Genomic DNA, 13,950 nt, shown 5'->3' on the forward strand with positions numbered 1-13,950 from the left:
TCAGAAACAACAGGCACAACGCACGCATGTAACTGATTCAGTTCGATGGCAAATGAGTCCACAACCTTCAGTGTGGATACATATTTACGTTCGACCTCCAGCAGGAATCGAAATTTAGCAGCAATGGAGGACATGGATGGGGCTGTTGATAGGCTGCGCTAGCTGGTAATATGGGTCGGCTGGGGTTCGTGTGGAGATAGTCGGATCATTTGCTACACATACTGGTTATAGGTCGTGGAGTGGTTAACACAGAAGTATAGCAAACCAAAGATCATGGGTTCGAGTCCTAGTCGAGCATATATTTTTAGTTGTCGCTGTTGATTCTGCATTTAGTTTTCATGCAGGTGATATCATTAGTTCCTTCCATTTTCCGCCACTCGACCTTCAGTTCACATAATAGGTGATTGAAATTAATCATCCGATGAATGAAAGACTATGCAGCCAAGGCCTACAACCACTGAACTTCTAATTGTATAAGCAACATGAATCTGTGATTGAGACAGCAGTTTTAACTTTGTCTCACTCTCTTTGTACAGGGATTGGGCTGGACCACAGTGGAGACTTCGCCAGATGCTGTGAACGTCTTTCGAAAGTCTCTGTGTTACAACAGGACTAAGTCGACCTGTTTAGAAGGCACTGCATATATGTGTGTGTTTGTGTGTGTCTGTGTAGAAACTGAGTAGCAACATCCAGTTGTTGACTTTTAATTGACTGCACACGTTTGTCTTAAATGATGTTTGCGCTCTGCTGGCTGATCTGTGCCTCGCTCTGCCTTGAGATAACGACAGTGTATTTAATGTTTTTATTTCGCTTCGTCACATTAAGGTATTTACACATCATTTTAGCGGAACAGGATTCAACATACATCATATGTTGTATATCGCACGAGAATGACGATAATTCCAGTATGATAAACAGTATTAATGGTAGATAAAATTCAGTTTAATTTTAAATAATATTTAATGTAATTACACAGTAGTAACCAAGAGGTAACGGAAATAATACTATTTCACTACTATAGCTGCTAATGATGGTGATAATAATCGCCATAATCTGTTACAGTTTGTAGCCCCTTTCTGCTCCTATTTCCAACAGAGACCTCTCAATATTTTTCTGTCATGTAACCATGTTCCTCTCTCCACTGTCCGAGTCTTATCTTCTGTTCTTCTCACGCTACTTCACTCCAAGGATCCACCTATCCCTCACTCGTCCTATACGTTTTCGTCTCTGTTGGGATTCCATCAGCCTGTCTTGGTATCCTTATAAAAATCCCATTCTATTATCATGTCAACATCGTCCTAATCTCGTCTTTTCTACGGTCTCTTGCTCGAGATTCTGTCTCACTTTTTCTCTCACCTTCTCATTTCTTACTCTATCCATTCTAAGGAGCCCAATCTTGTTCTACTGAAATTTCGTTTCCGAAGATTGTATTCTGCTGATCTGTCTTTTCTTGATTACTGACGTTTTCGGTGCTTAGTGAGTATTGCGTGCATAATATGCTTGACACGACATTTCTTTGCTTTTGGGTGGTGCATCCTTGTTGCATACAAGTGTCTTTTAAACTCTGCAGCACTAAGAATAGTATTAAAACAATAGTAAACTAGTGACGGTAGAAGATATAAAATGTATTTACTGGTGTAGAAAGGTGAGGTTCTACGAGGTAATGAGTTTTGAGGCGACAGAGGGGAAAATTGTGATAGAATTCACCAGTTAGGCTGCTGACGTAGGTCTGGTGGAATGAAGGGTACTTAGCTTTAATTGACCAAAAGGGGGCGATATCATTAAATCACAAGTGTTGAGACACATGATGGTGGTGTTGTTATGGAACATTATCACGTACAGAACTCAAGTGTGTGTAAAGAACATAGTGCAGCGAATCTGATCAAATATTAATCTTTTTACATGCAGTCTTCTGGGAAAAATAAGTTGTGCCTTTTACCTGTTTTCCAGAACACAACACTGTACATTAGCCAAACAAAAATCATTTGTTTTTCATATTGATCCTACTTCAGTAAGTCGAGTAAACTGTAGAAGCAGCCAAGAGTACCTCCAGAGTTTTGGCTCTCGGTCCAATGACTGGCACCAGAGACGAAAAAAAAAAAAAAAACGCGGGAACGTAATACGCAGAAATAGGAGGGAGCAAACATTATATTTTGACTGGGGTGTAGCATTCATTCTCAAGAAAGAGTCACTAATGTTAGCAGCAAAACCTATTAAATTAACTGTAGGAAACACAGATACCTTAACTTTTCATCGGTAGCAATGTAATGAGTGTAATTCAGATAGAGAATTCGTATGATCATCTCGGAAACATCTTTTGTATGATCCCTTTCCTTTTGACAAACAGGAAATTCTGTGTAGCACATTAAGCTTGAAATCAGCACCGTGTTCGCAGCTTGGTACAAAAAGCTGTGGGAAATTACGCCGGTGTTTTGCCGCTCAGTCGCAAGTCTCTTCACTGCCTGTTCGCCAACGTAAACAGCCGCGGGTACAGCTAGGACTGACGGAACCAACTGCAGTGCCGAGTAAACAGCGCTCCCTACTGCAGCCGGTGTCTCTGCAAACACTGGACCCTGGCAGGCGGCTTCTTGCTGCGGGGAAGTCCCGCCGGCGCAGTGCTGCCACCTGTTCCACTGTGGGCAACTGCACAGAGCATGCATTTGCTTTCAGAAATGCTGTGAATCGAGCGATGCATATTCATGTCCGGTCAACTGTAACCGTTGTAACAGATTCTGTTAATTATGCATTTGCTGGGAAATCGTACAGATCTATGTATAAATAAGTAAGTGCCTTTGCTGATGGTTTACAATGGAAAAATCTAGTAAACGCCACTATTAAAAAATTAATCTCAATGGTGGCTGACTTCTACTGTTTGTGGACTGAAATACTTGCAGAAGTTCGGAAAATAGTCGCTTTTTGCGTTTTCTCAGAAGGGCCACCTTATAAGCTCACGCCAAGTACAGCTAATTATTCGTTGCTTTTTAATTTCTTGCAGCACTTATCCAACTGGTCACTATGTTCCTTTTCAGTTCCTGCCTTGTGAATGCATCAGGCAAGGGTCTCTCGCTCTCGTACCTTAGACTCGTTCTGCATTCAGTACTTTTTCTTCTCGCATTTCTCTTTTTTCAGGTTTTATGTTATTTTTTCTAAACCAGTTTCTACTTCATAGAAGGAAATTCTTTCTGACTTCTTATATCTTCTAATATTTGAAGATCTTCTTGTTAATCCACTATCTCGAATTCTATGTAAGTATCCAAAAAATACCAGTCTTCATTTTCAGATTGTTTCTGATATCAGTTTCATGTTTCAATAACTTTCTCCATTACTTCATAATTTCAGAACTGCTCTATTGCAGTGCTTCATTCTTGTGTTTTTCAACAGGCATTTTATATTGTAATTACTCTTTTGTAAAGTCATATGACCTCACCATTTTATATAGACTTTCCTCTAAAAAAGATTTTTCCAAACTGTTTACTTGGATTATACCCCCTAGATACGTAGCTTTTTCAACCTACTATCGGTGTCCTGAAATTACTATGTATTTTCATGTTCCTTAAAAATCGGTTTATTTCTGGAAAATTTTTAAACCAGTCAAATTGGCAATTTGTTTCACATCGTAAAATGTAAATGATATGTGACTAGGGCCTCCCGCCAGGCAGACGGTTCGCCAGGTGCAAGTCTTTCGATTTGACACCGCTTCGTCGTCTTGCGTGTCGATGGGCATGAAATGATGATGATTAGGACAATACAACACCTAGTCCCTGAGCGAAGAAAATATCCGACCCAGCCGGGATTCGGACCCACTTAATTTGTCTCACAGCAGATGTCCCATCTTCATGAAGTATAGGGAAGTCGTCGGCAATTGACACGCAATTTATTCCAGAACTCCTGTTTCGTGTCCCCAACCTTACTGGTGAAATTTTTCCTTCATTAAGTTTCTCAACCAAAATTCCCAACATCTTATTCTCGATAACATGTGAACAGAATTGTCGTACACTTGTGTGACTTTACACCAAATTCTTAGATTATTTTATGGTTACTTCCCTGATAACAGAGAGGCCTTTTCGAAACCAATAATCATTACTACAGTATCATTTGAATTTTGTGATCTGTGACCTATGACTGACTCCAAATTAAATATTTGTAGTGTGAGCTGTAGTAAAAATTTCTGTTTAGAAAAGCGCGCCGCAGCGCGTAGTGTAGTGCAGTTGCCTTCCGTTGCTGGCGGTGGCGCCGCTGTGGCAATCGCAGCTTTGGTGTATCCCTCTGGTGTGAAAAGGGAAAGGTAGCCTGTACACGTACATTCAAGGGGCGCTTTGCGCTCGGCAGTGGGTCAGTCACTCTGAGTCAGTCAGACGCAGCTGGTCAGCCAGGGCACTCTCTGAGATGGGCGAGTCTGGTCAGTTGGTGAGCGAAGTCAGTCTGGGTCCTTCTCTCGTCCGCATTGGTGAGGCGGTTAGTTTCTGTCGGTCGTCCGGAGTGCTAGTATGTGTTAGGCCGCCAGTCTGCTCGAGTTTGCTCAGGCAATGGGCATTGGCGGTTGGATCGTTCGCTTGGTCGATCGAACACTGGGACACAAGATGACTTGTCCATCTTGAGCGTCGGCGCGTGTGAGTTCGCCACGTGAGTCCAGTGGGCCACTCCGTAGAACGAGGGGTAATGGCTTTGCGGCCGACACGAGAGCAGCAGTAGTCAACCCACAACATCGGTCTGGCCGGTGCGAGCTGCGACCCCGTGAGACGGGAGATCGGCGCGCCTTCCTGCGTCCGTTGAAGCGGCTGGCAGCGGACGGTTCGGAAGAGGGGTTTGGAAGTGCTGCGACAGATCTTCGTGAGACATCGCAGTTTATTAGAAATTAAGTGATTGCTGGTACGTTGTTCCACTTACTTGTTAAATTCTACTTGTCTTCTTGGTAAGTCTCTCGTCCCCAGCTTGCTCGTCTTGATCAGTCCGCATTTGTTAGGCAGTTTGTCTGTCTGCCGTACGTTTATAGTTGCCTCTGTCATGTTTGTCGGATTTGGTGTTAACGAATTTATTGCTTAAAGGCCGATTTCTTGAAATATGTTTCTCTGTTGCCTATCATCTTGCGAGGTGGTATATGTGTAATGTAGAGCATGTTGTACATATTAAGTAAGTCAGCATTTTATTGGTTTTAGTTAAATAGTCATTTTAGGTTATAAGGTTACCACCCTTGCACCGTAAGAGTCCTTAAATAATTGCACTTGCGGTGGCAAATAATTTGAGTGTCGTGCGATTTCCATCCCTCTTTCGGGGTGCATAGTTTACGTGTTTCTGTGAGTTGTTAAAAAATTTTTTAATTTAATGTAATCTGGTGTGTTGCAGATTTGTACCAGTGTACTCTTTCAGAGGTTGTATTGAGCGGTCATGACAACGGCCATGTGAAAGGGAGTAGGCAAGCTTCTCAGCCTAAAGGCTCATACTGTTAATATTGTTCCATCTACCTCTAAATAAAATTATATCAAAATATTTCGAGGGTGCTTTTCTGCTTATAATTTTAAATCAGTTTTTGGAACGCCTTTGGGAATAAAATTCACATTTGTTAAAAATAAATTCATTTCCATCAGTTACTTCCTGGCAACTTCTTCCACGCTGACCTAGTGTGATTAAATGTGTTAGTGTTCTTTATGAGTTGCTAGTAAATAAAGTAAATTCTTTAAGAAAAGATTTTGAAAATAAATTCACCTTTCATAGTCATTCTTGAAATTTTTACTGTACAGAGAGTATTCCATGAAGTCTCTGGCTTACTGATGGATGACACTCACCTGATGATGGATTAATGGTTGTCAGCCGAGATTTCGTGGCAGAAATAGACTTCATCCCGCTACAGTAGTTAAACTTCGTGGCATAAATATTTGTTCTCAGTATTAACTACCTTTAATAAAACCAGCTTCACATTCACGAAAGGAAATGTCCACTGTTTAATTTACTCTAGAAGAATCCTGCAAAATTCTTGAAATGCAACTGGTACTAAATAAATTCATTTGTTTTTTAACGTCTTGTTTATTTCCTTTTTGACGTGAGTGTATCAAGGATACTATCCGTCTCCCGAGATTTTCTGTTTTCCTGATTCCTTCAAAGATTAAGTTTAGCTGACTTTATTATTTATTTGTTTTACTTTACCGATCCGGCTGGGTATCGAGACCAGGCGCGCCGCATGGCGGTCAGACATGGTGACAATCAGGGAGGCGAAGTTAACAGTTATAGTAATTAACATAGATCTAGTTGACATCTCTTGATTTTCGTACAGTAATTGTGATCGTCGTTACTAAACTCTGAAGAACATTTTTGCCATGTTTTAATGACGGAGGAGTAGTCTACCTTAAGGTTTACAAATTCAGTGCTAGCGATATCGCTTACCGACCTCAAAGTTGTACCTGTATAGCTCGCGTTGCGAGAGCCGATATCTCTAAGAAATGCAATATTAGATGTGTAGCACGTCGACTCCGCACTAACTGTTCTGGATATAGTGGAGGATATTAGACCAACAAGACAGTTCATAGGGAGGGAGGGAGGCGGAGAAATGGTGTAGAAGTTGATTTAATACGTCAAAATTAATTTTTTTAGCACCGAATTGCCAAATATACGTTCAATAAAAGTCTAGTTATTTCAGAGAGCTTTGGCATTGTAAGAAAAAATACTGGCATAAGGGTTACCGCAATGAAACTTCATACCAACAAGACCGGAAATGGGAAAAGTACTTTTAATGAGTTGGTTCCAGGTGAATATAGTTAGGATCGCCGTAGGAAAAAAAAATGTAGAAAATTATACCACTCTGTAGTAAACGGATATTTGTGCTAGCAGCTCGCCTATTAAGAAAATACAAAAGGCATTATGGGCACGCAAAGCAAGCTCAGAATCAGTTCATCATAGGTTGTTAGTAAATACGATACTGAAAATAGATCCAACTGTGCACCACGCTCACTTCATCTAAACGTAAGTGTCTAGGATGAAGATTAAAAAGTGACATTGCTTACTCTTTTAGTCAGACTTAAAATCCCCTTCTCCTCGGATATGTGAGTAATAGCATACCTTGCCTTTTTCACGGTCTTTAAATTTTTTTCCTGCGTTTTGTAAAGTTAACATGGGGTCCTAAATGTGCTAGTAGAGGGGCCGATCTTTTACCACCTATACGTGCACGTTAGAGTTCGCGTTACGTCACGATAGGTTGTCTATAATGTGATAACGATGTTGCAACAGCAGCCTTTACTCACACAACCGCCGATACGGTTTTCCACTGCATCTCGTAAACGCAAGCTATTGAACAGTACCAGCGTATATAAGTATTCGTTTTTGAGCTGGTACAACAATAGCACCAAACAAATAGCCGCTTGATACTGTAGAACCAACCACAGTAAAGCACGCGCTTTCCACAAAGCAGTAAAGAAATACAGAAAATAAGCAGTTTCATGACGGATACGTAGAAAACCAAGAGGTAGTTGGTTTACAAAATAAATGAAGACCGACACTGTTGCTTCTTTACGTTTTATAATGGCAATAATGCAATAAAATGAGTAGCGAGTTTATGACAATAGCGTAATTCTTTCAAGTGCGTCGTGGTGTCGGAATCAGAGCCAAAACTATCTTCATCGTCGTTATCACCAAGACCAACCATTAGGTCATCATGGTCGCTAATGGTACCTTCGATTGTCTGTGCTCTTTGAAAAAGTTTTTCGGCGTTCTCGACCTTTTTTCTTCACGAGGCGGCATCGACTGTAGCAACAGATGCAGCCAACAGAATTTCTACCTCTGTTACTGTGAAGGACTTGTAACTGTTTTTTTTTTATGTACGTCTTTGCATCAGTCCAAACTACCTCAGTAGGACTGACATGACAGTGATATTGTGGCAGAATAAACTAAGTAGCACCGTGGTGTAGCGGTTATGATACAAACCTTTGTATGTAGGGTTATCAATTCACTTGGAGTGTACAATTTTAATTTCTATATTCGATTCGAATACATTCTAGAAGTGTCCACAAATATCAATAATCATTGTACTGGAATGTTCTGTAGCTGTATATACAGCGTGATCCATTGATAATGACCGGGCCAAATATCTCACGAAATAAGCATCAAACAAAAAACTATAAAGAACGATACTTGTCTAGCTTGAAGGGGGAAACCAGGTGGCGCTGTGGTTGGCTCACTAGATGGCGCTGCCATAGACCAAACGGATATCAACAGTATTTCTTTTAAAATAGGAATCCCCCATTTTTATTACATATAAGTGTAGTACGTAATGAAAAATATATGTTGTTGTTGGACCACATTTTTCGCTTTGTAATAGATGGCGCTGTAATAGTCACAAACATTTAAGAACGTGGTATCTCGTAACATTCCGCCAATGCAGACGGTATTTGCTTCGTGATACATTACCCGCGTTAAAATGGACCGTTTACCAATTGCGAAAAAGGTCGATTCGTGTTGATGTATGGAAATTGTGATCAAAATGCCCAACGGGCGGGTTATATGTATGCTGCTCGGTATCCTGGACGACATCATGCTAGTGTCCTGACCGTTCGCCGGAGAGTTACGTTATTTAAGGAAACAGGTAGTGTTCAGCTACATGTGAAACGTCAAACACGACCTGCAACAACTGATGATGCCAAATAGGTGTTTTACCTGCTGTCGCGGCTAATCCGCACATCAGTAGCAGACAAATGGCGCGAGAATCGGGAATCTCAAAAACGTCGGTTTTGAGAATGCTACATCAACATCGCTTGCACCCGTACCATATTTCTTTGCACCAGAAATTGCATAGCGACGACTTTGAACATAGTGTACAGTTCTGCCATTGGGCACAAGAGAAATTACGGGACGATGACAGATTTCTTTCATGCGTTCTATTTAGCGACAAAGTGTTATTCACCAACAACGGTAACGTAAACCGATATAATATGCACTATTGGGCAACGGAAAACCCACGATGGCTGCGACAAGTTGTACATCGGTGACCTTGACGGGTTAACGTATGGTGCGGAATTATGGAAGGAAGGATAATTGACCCCCATTCTATCAATGGCAATTTTAATGGTGCAATATATGCTGATTTGGTTGGTTCCGGTGGAGGTTAGAGTTCTCCCTCGGGCATGGGTGTGTGTGTGTTTGTCCTTAGAATAATTTAGATTAAGTTGTGTGTATTCTTAGGGACTGATGACCTTAGCATTTAAGTCCCATAAGATTTCACACACATTTTTTAGTATGCTGATATCCTACGTAATGTTCTACCGATGTTACTACAAAATGTTTCACTGCAATGCAGAATGGCGATGTACTTCCAACATGATGGATGTCCGGCACATAGCTCGCGTGCGGTTTAAGCGGTATTGAATAGCATATTTCATGACACATTGATTGGTCGCCGAAGCACCATACCATGGCCCGCACGTTCACTGGATCTGACGTCTCCGGATTTCCCTCTGTTGTCTCTGTGGGGAAAGTGGAAGGATATTTGCATACGTGATCGATCGACAGTGCCTGACAATGCGTCAGCGCATTGTCAATGCATGTGCGAACATTACGGAAGACGAACTAATCGCTGTTGAGAGGAATGTCGTTACATGTATTGACAAATGCTTTGAAGTTGACGGACATAATTTTGAGCATTAATTGCATTAATGTGGTATTTACAGGTAATCACGCTGAAGCAGCGTACGTTCTCAGAAATGATAAGTTCAAAAAGGAACATGTATCACATTGGACCAACCGAAATAAAATGTTCAATCGTACCTACCTTCTGTACTTTAATTTAAAAAACCTACCTGTTACCAGCTGTTCTTCTAAAATTGTGAGCCATATGTTTGTGACTATTACAGCACCATCTATCACAAAGCAAAGAAGTGGTCCAACTAAAACATTCATATTTCTTTACTTACTACACGAATATGTAATAAAAAGTGGGGTTCCTATTTTAATAAATGCAGTCGATATTCGTTTGACCTATGGCCGCGTCATCTAGCTGGCCAATTATAGCTCCATCTGGTTTCCCCCTTTAAGCTGGACAAGTTTCGTTGTTTGTAGTTTTTTCGTTTGACGCGTATGTCGTGAGATATTTGGCCCGGTCACAATCAATGGACCACATCGTATACTGTATGTGTTCTTGCCGGAGGTTGTTCGCTCCGCGCTCTTGTATGTGCAAGTGCTCAATAAACCTTCGTTAAGTGAAGTTAGTGTTCGTTATTCACCTACATACACCTTCTTCTACGTGACAATATTATGGCAGCCTTATTACTGCATGATGCTGGTCTCAGGCGATGTCGTCTACCACATAAGTAGGTGTCGTATGCTTGTTTTCTTAAAGAACTTAACGCAAAGGAATCATCGTTATACCCATAGCAACATTTCGTGCCAGTAACCACTCCTCCATAACTTCTATACAATGGTTTGTGGTTGAGGATTAGCTCAATATCATAGTATGATATGGAACATTATAAGTTACAACTGTTGTAGGGGCAGGTAACTGTTTCTGAACTACTCAGCGAGTCATTTCTGGTCCGTGTCTACATAGTAAAAATACATTAATCGATGAAACCTTCCCGTCTGATATTGGATGAACGTTTGCTTGCTGACTGAACGCTGCGTCTCTTAAAATCTTTTAACTGCTGCTCTGTCAAGACTACCTGCTGATTATTACGACGAAACATAAAATGTGTTGTCGCCGTGGCCCTCAGTCATTACCTGAAATTATTAAGACTGATTCTTACCTTTAATTATTTATACTGGATCGCCATCTGACTGCTACAGCAAACTGTGGAATGAATATATTTACTTCTCTTTAACATAATTATAAGCTGCTGGTGGAGTTTCATAATACTTTGTGACTGGAATTCTTTAAGTTGAAGTTAATTTAGATTTGATAAAAGCTGAAGCTCAGTTTAGACTTTTCTTTTAAGATAACAATAAATTCCGTAAAGCATTTACGTGAATGATTTTGGGATAGAAAATTCTTAATGCATTTAATCTGGTAGAAGTTAACTATATTCTGAGAACGATCTTGACAAACAATTACAAGGGGTATAGTTCTTTACAAAAATTCTTAAAAAGTAGCGTTGCGCTACATACCTAATTTTCCATCAAAATTACATAACTATATTCTGAGAACGATCTTGACAAACAATTACAAGGGGCATAGTTCTTTACAAAAATTCTTAAAAACTAGCATTGCGCTACATATAGCGAGTGGCTGTCGAGCACACCGCTTCTTTCAAAGTGTTAATTCATACCTCGCTTACAGCGACCTCCTCTCATGTCTCGCTAGCTACGACTGCCTCGTCTCACATCTTACTCGCAACTGCTCGCTTCCAACGCTCAATGCTACAAAAGTGCGGTCTCGCCGCCAACAATGGTTTTTGGTGCAGACAATCCCTGCTACCATTACAGATGTATTACTGCGCGCTGTTTCCCGCTCTTTCTCAAAATGTATCTATGCGCGGTTTCCCGCTCTTTCTCAATAATACACAATGCAATTTAATTAACAAAACAATTTAAATAAGAAACAGTTCAGATAATTACATGCTAAAACAGTTTAAATACGCCTATTACATAATTACATCGATAAAATCGCAACACCATAAAATAATTAATATAGAGAAACGAAAAGTTGAGAATACATTTAAGTCAAATATTTAATTGAGTAACAATGCAATATCACAAGTTAGTGTAAGCGCGGGATAATCTGTTGTAAATGTGATACGCCAGTACATTAATAGCCAGAGTAAACGTCAGAATGTTAAATACAAGCATGCAAACGGGAATGCATGGTGTTCTACAGCTACCGCATGACAGTTCGGTGATGTTCTATGTCTGTTTCACTAGGTAGGTCAATACAGGGATGGAGAACGCTGTTTGTGAATGACGCAGGAGTTGTCCAATAATGTCCGATGATGACGTCTGGTTTGTGTGGGGCTCAACTGCACGGGCATCAGCGCCCATACAAAGTCGCAGTTGGTTCACAGTCCAATTTTTTTCACAGTCCAGTCTGACTACTGTCACGAATGATGAGGATGATGATGGAATGATCAGGACAACATAAACATTCAGTCCCCAAGCAGGGAAAATCCCCAACCCGGCCGGGAGTCGAAGCCAGGGCCCCGTGATCCAGAGGTATCAAGACTAGCCTCTACACCACGTGCTGTGGGCTTTGATGTCCGACGTGTGCTCAGATGGAGACAGATCTGGTAATCAATCTGGCCAAGGCTAACATGGCGACAGTCTACAGACCATACTCGGTTACTACAGCTGTAAGTGGGCGAGCGTTATCTTGTTGGAAAAGACATCCTGGAATGCTGTTTGTGAATGGCACGAAAACTTGTCGAATCACCAGACTGAAGAACAAATTTGCAGTCAGAGTGTGCGAGCTAACCACGAGATTGCTCCTACTGTCATACGAAATCGTATTCCAGGCCACAGCTCCAGGCGTAGATCCAGTGTGCCTACCAGGCCCTCAAGTGGCGTCTTTACAACCAACACACGGAAAGCGTTGTCACGAGGCGTGACCCGCTTCCATCAGAAAACGCAACAGATCTCCACCTTGCGCTTCAAACAGATAGCGCTTGGTACCACGAAAGTCGCAAATGGCGATGGTTTGTGGTTGGTGGAATGCGTGTTACAGGGGATCTGGCTCGGACATTTCCCTGAAAAAATCGATTTGTATCAGTTCGTTGTATCGCTGTGGTGGCAACTACTGCTTAAATCGCTGCTACAGATACAGTGCGATGGGCCAGAGCCATACAACGAACACGTTAGTCTTACCTCTCGCTATTGCCACGTGGCCTTCCGGAGCCCGTCCTTCTTCCGACATTACATTCTCGTGACGATCGCTGCCAGCAGTCATGTGCAGCGGCTACATTCCTAACAAGTCTTTTTGTGAAACTTTCTGGCAGATTAAAACTGTGTGCCCGACCGAGACTCGAACTCGGGACCTTTGCCTTTCGCGGGCAAGTGCTCTCCCATCTGAGCTACCGAAGCATGACTCACGCCCGGTACTCACAGCTTTACTTCTGCCAGTATCTCGTCTCCTACCTTCCAAACTTTACAGAAGCTGTCCTGCGAACCTTGCAGAAATAGCACTCCTGAAATAAAGGATATTGCGGAGACATGGCTTAGCCAAAGCCTGGGGGATGTTTCCATAATGAGATTTTTACTCTGCAGCGGTAGTGCACTTGCCCGCGAAAGGCAAAGGTCCCGATTTCGAGTCGCGGTCGGGCACACAGTTTTAATCTGCAAGAAAGTTTCATATCAGCGCACACTCCGCTGCAGAGTGAAAATCTCATTCTGGACAGACCGTTATGCTATCAGCATGAAACGCGTAATCTAATGCAATTGATTTTTATTCCAGTCTTTGATCACAATATCAAATATTTTGGCGATGACCGGTTTTAATCCGTAATGACCATCCTCAGATCTTTTCTACACCATGTCCTAAAGTGATAAGGCCATAATGGCATCGTCAAAACCTATAAATATAACCAGCACATCATCGTCACATAGATCTAAAGTAACGAGTAGAATAGGCCACATCGTCCACACTGTCCTTATTGCAACTGGCTAGCTGGTTGACGATTCCATTACGGCCTTATCACATTAGGACATGGTGTAGGAAAGATCTGAGGATGGTCATTACGGGCCGAAACCTATAATCCTCAAAAGAATTGATATTTCTATCAAAGACTGGAATAAAAAACATTTTAGAGTATAGGATCACTGTTCGTATAAGTGACTATGCCGCAGCTGGTGAATCTAGTCCAATGTTTAAGCGGCCAAGGTAGAAGCAATATTTAGTTTCACACATCGATCATTTCCTAATGAGAATAAACCCCAAGAAGTATCCTTGCAGATAAACTTCTCAGTATTTTTCAACTAAGTTTGTAAAGTTCCGTCTGGAAGATTCACAAGAAGGCTGCATGAAGCTGAAGTCCCCCTGTTGACCCTATC

This window comes from Schistocerca gregaria, chromosome 1 (assembly GCF_023897955.1).
Source record: "Schistocerca gregaria isolate iqSchGreg1 chromosome 1, iqSchGreg1.2, whole genome shotgun sequence".
NCBI classification, from domain to species: domain Eukaryota; kingdom Metazoa; phylum Arthropoda; class Insecta; order Orthoptera; family Acrididae; genus Schistocerca; species Schistocerca gregaria.